The following is a 14,909-nucleotide window of genomic DNA, read 5'->3' on the forward strand; positions in this document are numbered from 1 at the left end:
AATAAAATCTTAAAAAAAAAAAAAAAAGGAACACAATTTTATACACATATGATCTCAGTTATGCCTTAAAGGGACCTCTACATGATAAACTCAAGATATACTCATGGTGGGGCTGAAACTAGAAATTCACCAAATGTTCACTGGACAGCTGGACTGCAATAATTTTTATTTTCAAGTTTCTTTTTCTGTTTATTTTCTAGATGTTCCTCAACCAGCATGTACTACTGCAAGTGTAAAAGGCAAAACATGTTGTTTTTGAAACAATGTATCTTCTGTTATTACATTCTTGAGATACCTATACAGATAATGCTAAAATGTTTCCCTACTCCCAGCCTCTCCCCTTCACCCCAGTCCCACTTCACAGCTGCTTACTGAGCAGTTATTGGCAACTCAGCTTCAGTTCTGGATGTGACTTCACCTCTCCCACTGCTGTGCTCATTGATCCCATCTTCCTGCTGGCTCAGCCCTGTCCCAGTTCCCAGACCAAGACAGGGCTGAATTAAAAAGTACTGATACAAGGTCATTCCCCTCCACCATCTCTCTCCCATCCATTACTAGAGCCACGTTTCTGATTCTGAGTCCACCTGGACTTCTGGCCCATGCCCCCATAGAGTCATTACCACATGGTACTACACACTCTATCATATTCTTTCTGGTATTAAACTGTTCAGGTAATTTTCAGCCCTGCCAGATTGTCAACTGGCAAGGTCAAGTACTCTATCATATTTACATAGAGCCAGGGCTATGTCCCCCATAACAGTAAGAATTTGATGAACAGCTGCTATATTTGTTTAAACAGACATCTGCAGGATTTGTTTAAAGGCAAAGAGAGTTCAAAGACTCCATTCAAACAGCTAGAATTTATTAAGAAGCTACTGTGGGCCCAGGAATGTAATGGGAATATTAGAACAAAATGAAGGTATGGCTTCTATCCTTGACACAGTTAGAATCTAAAGTGGTTGACAACACCTTAAAAAAAAAAAAAAGAAGAAAAAAAGAAAGAATAATTACTGTTTTAGCTTCTGCCTTAACAAGCAAAACATGAAAATCCTCTTGCCTGAGGTCCTGATTTCACAGATGGGCAAACTGCAATCGAGTTTGCCTGCCTGGATTCCAGATTACTGCCAGCACTGACTTTCGCCTCCTGTCCCAACTCCACGGGCCCCAGTGTGCCTGGCACTGCTCGTCACTATTTGTATGCTTGCCCACTTTGGATTATTCCCCTGGATCTAGATTCTTTCTTCCTCCAGTTCATGCTGTACATCAGGATCTAAATTTCTTCCCCCCCTTTTTCTTCTATGGTACCCTTTGGTCACACATCCCCACTGTAACAAACTGTGACTGCAATCCTAGATGTTCCTCTTCAACCTTTTTTCCATAAGACTGAGATTATCCTGGCAGGCCTCTAAATCAAATTACAACTACATCGCTGCTTGCTTACCCAACACTGATTTTCCCCTTCTTTCTCCTTAACAGAACTGCCGCTCAGCTCATCTGTCCCTTTCATTTCCTATACACAACCCTGCACCTCAGGAAAAGCTGACCTCATCCCCAGTCAGGAGATCCTGATTAACCGAAACTCTCCAGCAGGCTCTTCCCTTTCCCCTTGCTGTTGAATGGACTGGGGATGGCCATGTGATCCAGCACTGGCCAGTGAGATCAAAGATTAAGGGAGGACTTTTGGCAAAGTTTTCATTTCTCTGGAAGAGATGCTGCTTCTGATGGTGAGGTCTAGACACTGAGGAGGGTAGAGACAAGTGGAGAGAGGGAAAATCAAGCCTAGGTCTGACACCTTGCCCTTCCCATCCTTTGGATTTCTTACTACTTTTGAAAATCTTTTTGAATATATTCCCTTTCTTCTGCTGCTGGTTGCTTAGAGCAAACAGCCCATCTTCAAAGAATATATATACCAGCAATTTAAAAGAGTAACTTTAAAATGGGAATCTGATGGTTATTTCGGTTGTTTTTAGTCTGAAGCTATTATGAGTAAAGCTGCCATTAATTTTCACATAAAAGTCTTTCTGCATATGTTTTCATTTCACCTGGGAGTGGAATTCCGGGACTGTATGGTAAGAGTATTTTTAACATTAAGAGAAACTGCCAAACTGTTTCCCCAAGTGTTGCATTCCCACCAGCAACGTCTGAGAACTTTAGCTGCTTCACACCCTCTCCAAAACTTGATATTGTCAGTCTTTTTAAATTTAGCCAGTCTAGTGTTTTTACAGTGGTATCATATTGTGTTTCTTAAGTTTTATTACTTGGGCAAATAAGGGAGGGAAACAACTTTTCACGTCCTCATTGGCCACTGTTTATTTTCTTTAGTGAAATGTATCTTCAAGTATTTTGTCCATCTTTTAGATTATTTGTTTTCTCACAGAGATGCAAGAATCCTATCTACAGTAAGACAATTAGTCCTTTGTCTAATATATAGAGATACATAGATCTAGCAAATCTTGTGTTCTTAAAGAGAAGCTTTTTTAAAAAATTTTGATAAAGTCTAGTTTATCTTTTTTTTTTCCAGTTAGTGCTTTTTGAGTCCTACCTATCACTCCCAAATCACAAAGACTTTCTCCTACATTTTCTTCTTAAAGTTTATATAATGAAAGCCATAGACAAATATCAAAAGCATTATGCTCAATGAGAGAAGACAAAAATGAGCACATATTCTGTGATTCAATCCATAGCCATTTCTAGACCAGGAAAAGCTAATCAACAGGGAAATAAAGCAGATCAAGCAGAAGGGAACTTTTTAGCGCAATGTAAATAGTCTAGATCTTGATCACAGTGGTGGTTACATAGGTATATTTGTCAACACACAACAGTACTTAAATGGATCCATTTTGAAACAGAATGGACTCCAGAAATAAACCCATACTTATATGGTCAATTAATATTCCACAAAGGAAGCAAAAATATAAAATGGGGAAAAGACAGTCTTTTCAATAAATGAATAACCACATGCAAAAAAAGAAACTCAACAATTTTTGTATACCATATACAGATATAAACTCAAAATGGATTAAAGACTTAGTTGTAAGACCAGAAACCATAAAACTCCTAGAAGAAAACATAGGCAATAAGCTCTCAGATGTTGGTCTGAGCATTATGTTTAGATCTATCTCCTTAAAGGAGGGCAACAAAAACAAAAGTAAACAGGACATCATCAAACTAAGAAGCTTTTGCAAAGCACAGAAAACCATAAAAAAAAAAATGAAAAGACAGTGTACTCAGAAGATATTTACAAATGATATAACCAATAAGGTGTTAATATCCAAAATATGTAAGAAACACACAATTCGGTATGAAACAAACAAACAATCCAATTAAAAAATGGGCAGAGGACCTAAATAGACATTTCTTCTCCAAAGAAGACATACAGATGGTCAATAGACATGTGAAAAGATGTGTCTTTTCACTAAGATCACTAACCATAAGGGAAATGCAAATCAAAACCACAATGAGATATTACCTCACACCTGTCAGAATGACTGTTGTCAAAAAGATAAACAATAACAAGTGTTGGCAAGAATGTGGAAGAAAGACAACTCTTGGGTGCTGTTCTTGGGAGTGTAAAATGGCACAAGCTGCTATGGAAACAGCATAGGCGTTCCTCAAAATATTAAAAGTAGAACTACCAGGTGATCCAGCAATTACACTTCTGGTATTTATTCAAAGAAAGTGAAAACACCGATCTGAAAAGATACATGGACCCCTAGGTTCACTGGAACATTATTTACAGTAGTGAAGATACAGAAGCAACTTAAGTGTCCATCAAGAGATGAATGGATAAAGATGGTGTGGCACATGCACACGCGCACAGAAACATACACACATGCACACATACACATACACAGAGGAATATTACCCAGTCATAAAAAAGGAGTGAAGTTTTGCCACTTGTGACAACACGGATGGACCTAGAGGGAATTTTATCAGGTGAAATAAATCAGACAGAGGAAGACACATACCATATGGTTCCACTTATATGTGGGATATAAAAAATAAATAAACAAAACAAAACAGAAACAGACTCATAAATATGGAGAACAATCTGGTGGTTGCCAAAAGTGAGGGGATGGGCAAAATAGGGAAATGGGATTAAAAGGTACTAATGTACAGTTATAAAACAAATAAAACAGAGGGCAACAATGTAAAAAAAAGTAGGGAATATATGTAGTAACTTTGCTTGGTGACAGAGAGTAGCTAGATTTGACAGGGTAATCACTTTGTAATGTACACAAATGTTGAAGCACTATACTATCCACCTGAAACTAATATTATATGCCAGCTACACATTAATAACAGAAAAAATGGATACACTCTTATATATAAAACATACCTCAACAAATTTGATCTTAAAAACTGTAATGGGAGTTTGGTAGAAATACTGGCAACCACTCTGTCCTAGGGGACAGGATTTAGGGGATAAGCAAGACTTTGCTGTGCCTGAGGCACAGATACTAACCTTGGAGCATGCATAATTTCTTAAATAAATATCACCTTATTCTAAATTCATTAATGCCATAGAGTCTTTCAAAGACAGTGGTATTACTCAAACAAGTCAGACTAGTCCATGAACGTAGGTAACTTCGGTCCAGGAAGGATTTTTATTTTTTTATTTTTATTTTTTTTTTATTTTATTTATTTATTTGACAGAGATCACAAGTAGGCAGAGAGGCAGGCAGAGAGAGAGAGAGAAGGAAGCAGGCTTCCTGCTGAGCAGAGAGCCCGAAGCGGGACTGGATCCCAGGACCCCAAGATCATGACCCGAGCCGAAGGCAGAGGCTTAACCCACTGAGCCACCTAGGCACCCCAGGAAGGATTTTTAAAAAGGGCACCTGGGTGGTATGGTTGGTTAGGCATCTGACACTTGGTTTTGGCTCAGGTCAGGGTCAGGTCGAGCCTTCTGTGGGGGATTTTTACTTAGCGTGGAATCTGCTTGAGATTCTCTGTCCCTCTCCCTCTGCCCCTCCTGCTCATGCTCCCCCACTCTCTCTCTAAAATCAATCAATCAATCAATCTTTAAAAAATAAAAAGGAGAGAGAGGAAAGGATGGGAAGGTAAGAAAGGGAAATGTGCCATAGTTCTCTTTTGGCCCAGAGACTCTGTAAAGCTAAATTTTCAATTTTCTCAGGAAAGGGAAAGTATATGCCACTGAAGATGAAGGTTTTTCTCCTGTAGCAGCAGTTTGTGATTCAAAAGAAAAACAAAACAAAACAAAACAAAACAAAAACAACAAATGGGGCACAGTGAGAAATAAAACATTATGCCTTGAAATTTTAAGGGAAACTCACAAGTAGTATTATCGAATTTTATAGCTAGAAAACACTCTATGTATCATATAACCCACGCCACTTAAAATACAGATTAAATAAATAAGCCTTGGAGAGTGTGAGGCTTGTTTAGTCATATTGACTAGTTAGTTAGTTGAAAATCTCAAGGAAGAACTGAGGTCTCCTGATTCGAGATTCAGTGCTTTCATAAAATTACAATCTCTGGCCCAATGCTCTGCACTGAGCAGATATTTAGAAAAACGAAAAACAAACAAAAAACCTGTTGAATAAATTCATGCTAGGTAATAAGATAAAAAATACAAAGAAAGCATAAGTGAATATAGAGATAAATTAGATGCAAACATTATCCCCAACAAATTCTGTTTATACTTCTTTATGCTGTTTCTGCATGTTATGGGGGGGGGTGGTAGTGGAGGGAGAGGGTGGGCAGGAAAGGATATTTTATGGAATTACTCTGGCAGGTATCAAGGCCTAAAGAAAGAAAATGAAGACAAGTGGTAAACTCTCAAGAATTAGGGGATCCCCTTTCCCAGAAATAACTGAAGACAATTAGCTCTTTCTGAGATAGTTAAAGCATTTCTACATTTTTACTGAAAGATGTATTTATGATATTTAACAACAGCTTTCAGGTCTTTGAATTTAAGATAAACTTGTGAAAATGGATTCGCACCAAACCTTCGTCTAATCACAATTAAAATCAGATGAGACGGGGCACCTGGATGGCTCAGTGGGTTAAAGCCTCTGCCTTCAGCTCAGGTCATGATCCCCAGGGTTCTGGGATCGAGCCCCGCATCAGGCTCTCTGCTTGGCAGGGAGCGTGCTTCCCCTCCTCTCTCTCCCTGTCTCTCTGCCTACTTGTGATCTTTTGTCTATCAAATAAATAAAATCTTTAAAAAAAAAAAAATCAGATGAGACTATCAGATCCTTTAGTCATTCATGGAGTCACTGTGGTTTCTGGTTATGATGTGGGAGAAATGACATCTCTCTCTCAGAATTCATGACTTTGGCTGTGAAACTTCAAGATGCTATACAAAAAGATCTTGGATTTACTGCAGATATGTAATGAACAACATAAGCCCAGTTTAGACAGTAACATATTGGAAGTGTTCTATTAATTTTCTGTTATGATTCTATAGTCTTAGGACCTTGTACAATTATTTATTTTTACCTCAATCCTGGTGGCATGTCCATTATTTTAAGGTGGGAATGTTGAAGCAAGCTGCGTTATTATTTGATTTGGGTCCTGATGTGGATCTAGCTCCCACAGGTGCTATATTACTTGGTTCCCCCACAAAAGGCAACTAAACAAAATAGCAAGGTATTGAAAAATAGCAAAACAACGGAAAACCAACATCTCATTTTACATATATGTTTTTTATACATGATCTAGTTTTAAAGAATGTTAACTGAAATATATGTATATATATGTGTGTATACCTCTAAACAAATAAAACATGGATTTAATTAGAATGACAGAAAAAAAAATACAGAAAACCCCTAAATGAACAAAAACTATTAATTTTTCAGCTAACAGATGAAACAAAATTAATTCATTTTATTTCACCTTTATTCCACTCTTTGATTTGGTCACCGCCTTAACTTACAGGGAAAGACAATCACTTATTTCACTCCTGTTAATGCACACTGTCTTCACAACTGAAAAATAATAGTCTAAGAGTTGTACATGCAGATACAGCCTTGAAGGGGTGCCTGGGTGGCTCAGTGGGTTGGGCCTCTGTCTTCAGTTTAGGTCATGATGTCTCAGGGTCCTGGTATAGAGCCCCGCATGGGGCTCTGTGCTCAGCGGGGAGCCTACTCCCCCCCCCACCCCCGTCCCGCCTTCCTCTCTGCCTACTTGTGATTTCTCTGTCAAATAAATAAATAAAATCTTTAAAAAAAATTATACAGCCTTGAAATATAAAGGAACAAAAGCCCTATAAAATTAAGCCTTATAAATTCAGACTATCACTTTGTGTTTTTTAATAATTATTTAATAATTTTACAGCTAATAATCCCAAAGAGTTACAGAATGCATATTTGTGGTTGAGTTAGAATTCATCTCCAAGGTAAAAATTCACTTATGAGGAAAATAAAAATGTCTAAAAGTAAAGTCTGTCAAATATCAGTGGTGCTTTATTATGGAACTGACTAGAAGTAATACATTTGAAAATGTTTTATTTAGGTCTGTTGAATCTTTAAAACATCAAAATATTGGGAAAAGAACCTTAAAATAGAAAATAAAAATACTACACTTTCTGGTCTATTAAACTGCTAGCTTTTGGAAATACATTTATGTTTATAAATATATCATAAAATAATATTCATGAGAACATTTTCTGTATTATTAAAACTATGAAAAAATAAATATAAGAAGAGCATTTTACCATTTTGATAAAGCAATCAAATTGTGTCACTCTATTAAAAACAGATTAAACATGAGCACTATAAATACTAACCCTTTTAAATTGCAGGTAAAATATTCTGAAAATCTTCTTTTCTGACAAAAATAACACAATTCATATCACTTATGCTGTTGGATAATTGTTTCACGAATATATATTTCAAAATAGTTCATGAACACCAACCAAAGCTAAAAGTGTACCAACAGACATATCCAGAAAGCCACTGGCACCACATCCCATGTAGATATTTAACTTGCTTGGTGCACATTCCCAAACAGATCCTCTGCTGTCATCACAGCTTTGTCTCCCAGGAAAACACTTGAAATAGCATAATTCATACAGAACCATTAACAACCTTGAACACCAAAAAAAAAAGGGGGGAGGGATTGCTGTTATTAGGAAAAGTCAACGATGCAATAAAAATGAAGTTCCTAGAGATACAATTACCTTAAAATTACGGACTCCATATGTCTCAAAGTAAAATAATCCTGGAAATTATTCTCCAAGATACAGTCCTGGATTATTCTCGGGGTTAGGGCAAAACAAGAGAGAGATGTGATAATCACAATATTGAGCCTTTGTTATAGAAAGGTCAAGTTCACCCTCTGCTTTGAAATTTAGAGAAAAGAGATTAAAAACAAAAAAATAGTCTGCGTTCTTTCTGTGACCTGGACCTTGGATTCTGTGCCTTGGGATCCAGCTTTGGGTGAGAACTAATACAAATCCCCTGGGTAGCTGAATATTCTATCTATTCTAAAATAGATCCTATACTACAACAAATTGTCCTCATCTTAAGGGATAGTGTTATTATACTGACTATATATGTTTAATACCTTTTAATACCCTCACCTATATGCCAAATAGTCCAGTAAAGAGTCTTTCCAAACACACCTTGCTGTTTCTTCTCTTTCTGCTTTTTTCCCAGCTATGGTGCCCACATTGCATGAAATCCTTCTCAGGAATATCTGTCCAACCTCCAGAGCTACTCCTGAATATAATCTTTCCCGGGCCACATAAACATCTGTCCTGTTTGGAATTCCTCTAACACTTACTTGCTCTTCACTTCTTTCTAGTACATAATCATATGTTGTCTTGGATTGTTTTAAAATCATTTCTCCAAATTACATTAATGTTTACCCAATACATGCATTGTTTGTACCAAGTACTGTGCTTAACACATTTAACCCTTACAGCAATCCAATGTATCAGAGTCTACCAAAATTTGCATTTTGTAGATGAAGAAGAAGAATTAAGTAGTAAGTAAGGGTACAATACTCTCTACTACTTAAGTAAAGCATGCACTCACATCTAAAGCTCTCCCAAGGTCTTATTTGACATTGTGAAATATGACCTCATGAAAATGCCTGTCCTCCTCAACTAGACTATAAGCTAAGGTCAAAGAGAGTGGTGTCTTTTACTTCCTTCTAATATCTTCTGCCAGAGCATAGGGTGGGCAGGGTTTAAGAGCTCTGAGTGAGGAAGGCACAGAGAATGTATCCAGAATATTTCCTACAGCGTCCACTAAATGTTCTGTTGGGTCTTTATCTGTACCACACGTTCTTAAAGGTCCAGTCAACTAAAGGCAGAAGCTTCTGGAAATGAAATTCCTCAAAGGAAGTAGGTCTTTATCTGTAAACTGGATTATGGTCAGAGTAGCAGGCTGCTTTTTGAAGATACTAGTTCCTCTTCTATTTTATATTTTATTAATTGTACTCATCTTTCTAAAATCTTACTGTAAACGATGTCATTTTAGCTTCTATGCTTTAATGAATGTGCATATTTTGTTTTCACTGAGTGGACAAATGTTTACAAAGGAGACAAATAAAAGCTACCTTTCTTTCCATAGTAAGCACATTATTAAAAACTGAGGTATACACCCACATTACTCTGTGTAGCAAAACTGCAATAAAGAAAGAGCAGGGCTGACCGAGGGGCTGCCTCTTCCACACACTCGCAACTATGAAACCCCACCAAGAAAGAGCAGTAGAGATGCTGGAGGGGGAAAAATCATCTGAGAGTAAATTAGAATAAAACGAACTGATTTTTTTCAGATACAATTACTACCAAAGTCTTTCACTAGCTTCGTGGCATTCCAGGAGAAGGAACAACAACAATACAAGAACACTCCCATCTACAATTGTGTTCACTTTTAAGGAATGTAACCACTCAAATACAGACCGGCTTGACTGCAATTCTGCACCAGGATGTTGCTAGCACTGATAATTCAACCCAGCTTCTGCCACATGTCTTAAGAGTCAGCCAAGCCATTAATGGAATTGCATTCCTACCAAGGGGAGTTTAGGTAGGGGGTATGTCCATCACTCCTAATAACACCTACTTCCCCCAAACTGATTCAGATGATTTGTGTCAGCTCTTCATCAAATCAGCACTCATACACTTTGCAGGGTAATTGTCTTCATCTCAACTCCTACTTTACATTCCCGTAAAATGCAAAAATGCATATTGCACTAATGACATAATAATTTAAATGAAAAGAAAGAAATCAATAATTTGCTCCACAGCACAGCATCTTACTGTTAGCTTCACTGGATCCACCATTAATTTCAGTTCCTCCCCACACACTCATTAAACATAAAATATAGCTATTCTATGGATATCAAGGTTTTGGGTTTTGTTGTCTTTTTTTTTTTTTTAAGAATACAGATATGGCAAAATACAAGCATTTTATAAATACTATTTATATTTCTAAATACTCCATTTCTGATTTATACTTATATTGTTCATTGGAGCTTTCTAAAATGATGAATACACTAAGCATTTTGAGCCATGGTTGTCCCACCACTTACAAATAAACTTTTCAGCAGCAATGCTTGCAAAAAGGAAGACTGAAAAATTACTGTTAATATATATAATGGAAGGGGTTAGAGTGCAAGCTAAAGAAAGTAAAGTGAAATACATCATTTGGTGAAACTAAGTGGTACAAAACCAACTGAAATTTTAAATTGTTAATAATGGTCCCGGAGCTAATTCAACTTTTCCATTGGTTTGTGGTTTACAAACGGAATTACACAGTATGCTTCTCTTCGAAGATCTTTACAATTCCTGTAAGGTGGATGAGAAGGGCTAACATTATCTGTTAAAGTCTATAATGTGACTAATGTTATTAAAATGGTATATGTATAAGCCTGTGAAGTATAACCTCATTACTCTAAAAACTATCTATCCATTGTCCTCCTTTAGAAGTTAACCCATAATGAACAAAAGTGCATCTCTGCCATCCTTCTTCTCCCCGTTTTCCCAGATCAGTCTACCTTAGCGTTTTGTATGCTGACCAAAACATTCCATAAATAATGCTATGCTGCACACGCATTAAAGTTTAGAGAGTTTCTGCCTTTGAAGAAGATAGTGACAGGACTAAGGACACATGGGTTCAATTCCAAGACAAATATTAGGCGGGTGGTTTGAAAATATCAATCAAAAGAGGCCTAGGGGAAAAGAATACAAGCGTCCACTGCCACCACCCTTCTTTTCCCCTCCCCTCTTCCTCTCTTGTTCTCTTCCTCTCTTCTCTTCTTTCCTTGTGGTTTCTCACAGAGACTATCAAAGCAGGAAAGCTGCTAATTTAAAATTAGTGAGACACACGCTGGGAATATGTAATTCCCAGGAGGAAAAAAAGAAACTGCTAAAGGGGGATGTGGGGGGTTGTTGGCAACATGTTTAAGTGACAATCCTCCCCACCCCCACCCTAATACTGCACAAATCCACAGATTCTTCTTCGACCCTCTTCTCCTTCCATGTCCCAGCACTCTATCCAACTTGACCCTTATTTCAAATAATTTAGGGACCTGCAGGGCATCCGCGGTGCAAGAGTGTATCTCTCTGTATATGTGCCTAATTTTCTGGAAGCCCCTGAATCCGGACAGTAGTAGCACGCAAGGGATCTCCCACCGGGGAAGGGGTGAAGAAAGGGGGGGAAAGAGGAAAGGATGCAGAGCTGCGCTCTAGGGCGAGTGGCTGAAAGGAAGAGAGGGAAGAAAGAAAGGGTGGGAAGGAAGTGGGGCTGGGAGAGAGGAAGAAAGGGATGAAAGAAAGGCTGAAAGACAGAAAGGAGGGGAGAGGAGAGAGGGATGTTGGGAAGGATGAGGGCGGGAGGGTTGGGGAGCGAGGAGGGAGGGGAGGATGGAGAGGATGGGAGGGAGGTAGGGAGGGAGGGAGGCAGGCAAGGATGGAGGATGCTCTGCCCAGGACTCACCTCTGTGGGTCGGTGGGAGTTTCTCGCCTCCTCCTCTTTCTTGCCCGTTCCCAACAGCTGGAGGGTTAATCACTGAAGGGACTGGAGAGGCGGCGGCGGGGACGAGGGCAGCAGCTGCTGCAGCAGCCTCTGGCCGAGGTGCGGTGCCTCCTGCTCCGCCCGCCAGCCCGGGTCTCCGCCTTACTCAGGGCTGGAAGCGAAGCCGCTCCCCCCTCCCCCCGCCCGCCCGGCGTCCTGCCCAAGCGCGAGCGGCAGCGGCCCGGATCGCCGCTAGGGGAGGTGGCCAGTGCGCAGGCGCGGCCGCTTGCTCGCTTGCGCGTCCCCGTGGTCCCCGCTGCTCGGCGGGGCTGGGGGGAGGTCGGGTCGGGGGTGGCGGGGGGACCCGGGCGCGCGCGGCTTAGGGAGCGCCGAGCGGGAGGGGCGGGGCGGAGCTGGGGAGGCGAGGCTAGCTCCGCGCCGCAGGTGGGGGGAGGGGATGGCGGCTAAGGGGCACCGCCGAAGGGCGCAGGTGCCGTGTCCATGACAACCGCGTTACTCTCCGGGCAGGGACCCAGAGCTGAGTGGCCGGAAGCCGCGAGGACCGGTTTCTGAGACACCGTGCGGGAGAGGTCCTGGGGCGGAGGGTAGGGGGGAAGGGGACCGGGGTTGCCGAGTAGGAAGAAAGGGTGAGCCCGAGAGGGCACAGACACGTGGCAGGAGGAGGGCTGGGCCTAAGTGCAGGAAGGTGGAGTCTGGTATGGGAGGTAGGTTTGTTGGGACCTGGCTACTAGGGGGAGGAGGACTGGACTTCAAATTGGGATCTGGAAGAGGATGGAAGAGTTAAAACAAATGCAATATTTGCTCATTTCACGAGCCTTTGTTGAGTGCTGTGTATGTGGAAGGCATTCTAATTCTTTCATTGACGCAAAGAATATTACGAAGCCGCCAATTTGCACCAGCCACTCTACTTAAGCATTTCCAGATATCAAAAATGTTTAATATCCGGTGTTTGTCCTCGCGGAGGTTTTACTTTGGTTGAGGAATTTACATAGAGATTGTAGGGAGTTTATGCTCTGTTCATCACCATCAACTGGGGCTGGAATGTAACTGTTACAGAAATGCTAGAAATGAAGAAGGTACAAGCTACTAAGTTACAGTTATCTTTGTTCTGCTACAATACCAAGTGACTTTTTTTTTTTTTTTAATCAAGAGAGAATAAAGAAAAAAAAAATCTATGTCAGTTTGGTGAGACACAAGTGATGCTGCATTTACAGCATCCTACTGGTCTGGTCTGTTCGCCCACCAGCATCGATGTTTGTTGGTGCCAACACTTGTATGGCCTTATATCACTTGGTACACGCATGTTTTTACACTCCTTCTTCATTGTCTATGTCAGCTACGTTACATCCCCTTCTCCCCAAGCTGGCATCTGCGATTGTTTGAAAATGTTGTCAAAGCCAAGTGTCTTATTCTCTCCAGGCAATGGCTTGAGAGCTCTATCTCTAACCATTCCTTTATATTTTTCTCCAAATTCTACTTGCCTTACATTTTCCTTGTCACCACCACTTCACCACTTTAAAAATTCCTGAAAGTGCACAGAAATCAACAGTGTAAATAAACTTAAGAAAAACCTCCTTAGCCTACGACGATGTTTCAGTACCACGGACAGTGACACCGCAGGTTCCTCTCACCAAGCTTCTTCCTTAGGCTCAACTTAAAGAAACAGTAGAGACATTACAGAAGATACAGGATGGGCTTCAAGAAGTAAATGCTGAACACCAAATTATCTGTGCCAAAAGATATGAGCAGATTGGAAAAAGGAAAGAGCACACCATGGACTGGAATATGTAAGAAGGAAGCAGGCCCTTCAGCTAGACTTGAAGAAAGAGTAGGTAACATTTAGAGAGACATCACAGGACCCTAAAATGGTAAGAGAAGGATAAGTTACCCAGGGAGGTGTTCAAATAAAAATAGGGACACTTCATAGCACTACTGCACCATATCTTCCTGAAGACAGAGTATACTTTGATTTTAATTGGTCTAAGAATATGGAAAGGGTAAAGTAGTCCCAGTTAAGTAAGGTAGAATACTATCTCAAGGACTGACATTTCTTTGTTATTACTGTGATTTTTCATTCTCATCAGGCTGGAGGGGATAAATTTAAAAATACAAGCCAAAGAATTATCAGACAAGTTCATCTCTTTAACATTGAGTGAATTCATGTATAGGTTTGTGAGTTGTTTTAAATTAGGCTTAAATCTGTAAGTCTGTTTCAACTGACAGGAGACAGGGTGGGAGGAAGGGAGACACAATGTAAACTCAGTGTTGTCAAAATGAGATTTCCTTCATTTTTGTTTTGTAGTGACTTTCAAAACTATTAGATATTACTGAGAAACCTTTAAAAGTCATTTGTAAAATATTTATAAGGTTTTATCCATGCAATAGCTATAGGCTTAATAAAAAATAATAGCCTAAAAGCCATCCCTTATTTCTCAGACCCTTGACCTCCCTCACTCTTCCTTCTAAATGCACCAATTGTCTTCCTTCTAAATGCACCTATTGTCTGTCAATCAGATAGTGATAAGAAATTATCCAGGAAATGTATTTAAGCCCCCAGCAGGCAAATGACAGCTGAGATTTTTGTTCCCTGCCTCCAAAGAATTTACTAACTCTTTCATGTTTTGGATGAAAGGGACCTCCACCCTTACCTTCCCCAATGGAAACATGCAAATTTAGTATTATTTCTTAGCTACATTTATTTCTCTCTGATAACAGTCTAAACATCCTTGCTTAAATAATAGCTATCATTGAATATTAAATAGCTATCATTTCATTTGTCCCCATTCTAAACCAAGGGGATAATTTTAATTTTTTTTTTACCTTTGTTTCTTTTGTTTTGAGACTGCTTGTGAATTTGGCTGTTTCTGATTTTTTTTTTAATTTATTTAAGTGTTGTCCTTCATTTCAATGACATAAACAGATACAGCCCTCAGAAAAACAAGCAGTTTCCCCTCCTGCATT

General features: G+C 39.6%; 1 protein-coding gene across 1 annotated transcript in view; it reads right to left on the reverse strand.

Moving 5' to 3' along the window:
• The window catches only part of CTNNA2 (catenin alpha 2), a 1,106,640-nt gene extending 1,094,433 nt beyond the window's left edge, over positions 1–12,207 (reverse strand). The window contains exon 1 of the mRNA XM_032880681.1: positions 11,910–12,207. The gene's annotated coding sequence lies outside the window, so the exon portion shown is untranslated. The remainder of the gene's footprint in view (positions 1–11,909) is intronic.
• Between the last annotated feature and the right edge of the window lie 2,702 nt (positions 12,208–14,909).

This window comes from Lontra canadensis, unplaced genomic scaffold (genome assembly GCF_010015895.1).
Source record: "Lontra canadensis isolate GAN:19392208 unplaced genomic scaffold, GSC_riverotter_1.0 scaffold71, whole genome shotgun sequence".
NCBI classification, from domain to species: Eukaryota; Metazoa; Chordata; class Mammalia; order Carnivora; family Mustelidae; genus Lontra; species Lontra canadensis.